The sequence below is a fragment of the Nuphar pumila genome, chromosome 7, assembly GCF_984573655.1.
Source record: "Nuphar pumila chromosome 7, dmNupPumi1.hap1.1, whole genome shotgun sequence".
Lineage (NCBI taxonomy): Eukaryota > Viridiplantae > Streptophyta > Magnoliopsida > Nymphaeales > Nymphaeaceae > Nuphar > Nuphar pumila.
In genome coordinates this window covers 47,346,676-47,350,204 of record NC_143255.1, presented here as the reverse complement: position 1 = coordinate 47,350,204, position 3,529 = coordinate 47,346,676, and the positions used below count along the sequence as shown (strand labels likewise).

At 35.2% G+C, this 3,529-nt stretch overlaps 1 pseudogene; it reads right to left on the bottom strand.

Annotated features, from left to right (window-relative positions):
- Nucleotides 1-1,438: 1,438 nt before the first annotated feature.
- LOC149832168 (large ribosomal subunit protein mL101 (rPPR4) pseudogene) lies at nt 1,439-2,140 on the bottom strand (annotated as a pseudogene).
- Nucleotides 2,141-3,529: the final 1,389 nt, after the last annotated feature.

Genomic DNA, 3,529 nt, shown 5'->3' with positions numbered 1-3,529 from the left:
ACTGGTCTTATGCAAGCTGATTGTCAGATTAGGGCACGTTTGGAAGCAAGAAAATTTCTCAAAAGAAAAGACAATTTGGACCATGAGAAGTATTGATTTGATTAACTTTTTTAAATGAAAATTATTGGCTTGTTTGTGTAGAACGACAAAAAGAGAATGGAAATGTGAGAACAATGAGAGGGGGGGAGTCGATCAGGCCCTCTCAGAGGGAGAGAGAGAATGGTGGATGGAAAGAAGATGAAGCGCTTCTCGTAAAAGCCAATGAGATGAGATGTGTTGTGGGTGAATTGGCTGCCCTAATAAAAAAAGAAATTGCTAAAAAAAAAAAATCCCTACCATATAAAAAATCACTTTTTAGGAAAACGTTTCTTTCAAAAATTCTCTTGTTTGGAATGATTGAATAAAAGCATACTTTTTCTTTTCTATTTGCATTTTTTTTACTATTTTCCCGCTTCCAAATGTGTCCTTGGTAAACTCGCAACAGATTAGATTATCTAATCAATTGGATCTTGTTCAGATTTTATTAAATGAACCTTAACCAAATTCTGACACGACCTGTATGAGTAAAACCTGAACCATATTGTAGTTTGGACCCCAAATTTACGAGCTCTTGTTAACCGCTTCTAAATCCATTTACAGGAACTGATTGCAGCCACACGATTATGTAGTATTGTGAATTTTTTAACACTCTTGAACCACAGTGGCAAAAGTTTAAAACAACAATTATTCGGCTGCCAATTTATTGTGATATTTTCAAATTTTTTATTTTTTTTTGGGGTATATCACAAATTTTGAATTTCAGAATACACAGAAAATAAATAAAGATTAAAAAGTTTGAAAATAAAATGAATCTTTTCTATTCTTCTAAACATTGGTTGATAAAAACATATCAGGCCAATAAGAAAACATCGCAGTTCTCATCAAAGCACAAATAAAATGTTCAGATCATTTAATTTCCTGCAAATTCTTTAAAATCCCAGGAGGATCAGAATAAAAGCAAACCTCAGCCACCTGAGGAGTTGTTTAATGATTATTATCACAGCTTTTGACTACAAATAAAACAGGATAAAAAACTGAAAAGATCACTCTACACACACTGTTTCAAGCAACTTCTCAATCTCTGGGCTCACTTCTAAATTCTCCATCTTCAACCTTCAGCGCATCGTCAAACTCTTCTTTTGAGCTGCTAAGTATGTTCCAATCAGTGACTCATAAACTAAAGCATTGACACATTCAACCTTCTTCAGGACCTCAACAAAGTTTTCCGCTGCATCTACATCCTGCCGCTCTTCAAAATGTGCCATCACTGCCTCCACCATTTCTTTAGTTGGCTTCCATTTGTTCTTCTCTCTTTCCTGATGCAGAGATTGCATTCTCAATGCACTTGACTGCCACATTAAATTGCTTGTTTCTCCAAATAATAATCAAGGAAGATCGCTCATGTCTTTGTGCTAGGTCTTGCACCATGCTTGACCGCTTGTTCATGTATTGTCTCCGCCTTCTCTATCTCATCGGCCTTTGCACACGCACTAATCAGCACATTAGGCAATCTGATATCATATGTTGAGCAACCAGACTCCCACTCCTCGAAACATTTCTCAGCACCAGAAAGGTCATCGACATTAACCAATACCTTAATCATGTTTAGATAGCTTAGATTGACTGTTTTTGGGCATGCCAATTTTAGAGACTGCCAAATTCGATAAACCTCCATTAGATTACCAGTTCGGCCGTACAACGCGATCAGATACTGAAATGCAGGGAGACAATGCATATCCATTTTACTCTCGAGTTCTTCAAGTGCTTTTTCAGTTTTTTCATTCATTCCTGCATCTACATAAATGGAAGTAATATTACTGTAGGTGGTCCAATCAGCAGTTAGTTGGCCATCCTTCATTTCATCTAAAACCCTCTCCACTCCAGGAATGTCACCAACAGCAGCAAGGCTCCTTATCCAAACGTTGTATGAGAATACATCCAGCATGACGCCATTGGCCTTTATATTTTGAATTACTGCCTGAACTATTTCAGGCTTGCCACCTCTGGAGTAGATGGCCATCAAGCTATTGTATGCCAAAGGGATTGAAACAAACTTCAGCTCCTTCATTTTCTCCATGAATGATTCAGCCTTTTCAGTCATTTTCTAATTGCAGTAACAGTTAAAAAGAGCTCCATAAGACATGGTTTTTTGATGGTTCTGGGAGATCCATAAAATATTTCTCCGCAGCAACAATTCCTTCGGACTTGGATATTAGATATAACTTTTTTGCTTGGTCACTCACTGTCAAATCCATACCTCCCTTAGAGGCTGTTTCTAAAAGCTGCATTTTAATAGATAATGAATACAATAATCTTCATGTGAAAGGCATAAATTTTAAGTGAAAAATAGAGGAAACAATAAATCTTTGGACAATGGTCAGTTTCCAACCAATAATCCAAAAGAAAAGACCACCAGAAGATGATGCCAAATTTCGGTCCTAATGTTCCAGTATCAGCACTATTGGTATTATGTGTGAACAGTTGGAATAAGTAGATGTTATTCGATGCTCAAGGAACAGGAAAACCATGGAATCATGTCATCCAACAATCTTAAGTTCTTAACATATGCAATGACTACATCAGTTTACAAGAAACATGACTTGCTGCAAGATAAGTACAGTCACAGAAGGGCGACCACTGAGAAGTTACAAAGTGTGACTGCAATAAAGATCAAAATAACTAGAACCAAGAGAAGTAAGAAATAAAATGAGCAAATAATAGATAAAAAAACTCATAAAGCAAACATGTGCAAGAAAAAAAAAGCCATTCAATGGGATTCACTCTGGTTCAATAAAAAAGATCAAACCATGGCAGAGTCATAAAGGCAAATGTTCAACCAAATGACCCACAGCATGCATTCATCATAGGAAGTAAAGTTTTGTAAACAATGCATCTAAATATAGATTGAGGAAAATTCAGAACTTAATATTCTTAAAATGGAAAATTAACATTTCCCATGAAAAACAATCATAAGCTTAGCCAATTTATGAGAGAATTCATTTGTCAATTCCTACTTATAAGTCAATATGATGCAGGCGACAAAGCATTTTTTGCTAAATTTACAATTTTACATGTGCATTCATTGCCACATATATAAAAGCCTACTCTTTATTTGTTGTATATTGATTAGTACAAGTTAGGAACAAACATTGAAGATTTATGTATTATCCTATGAATCTTCTTCTTACTTGGATCTTGTATGGCCAAAATAGGTGCACAAATATATCAAAACTTGTTTACAAAACCACTTACATTTTGCATGGATGAAATCCTTGTACAAATATATGAAAACTAGTTTACAGACCAAAGTACTTTTAAGAATTAAAACATATAAATCAGTTTTTTTCTTCTTAAAGCAATGTCCTACATGCACAACTATGCTATATATTATAGGCATCTTTGTGAATCTTTAAATATATGTTCTTGCCAAAGGCCTCTAGTTACACTTATGTGTTGGATGCACATGAAATATGCACACACTATGCATGAA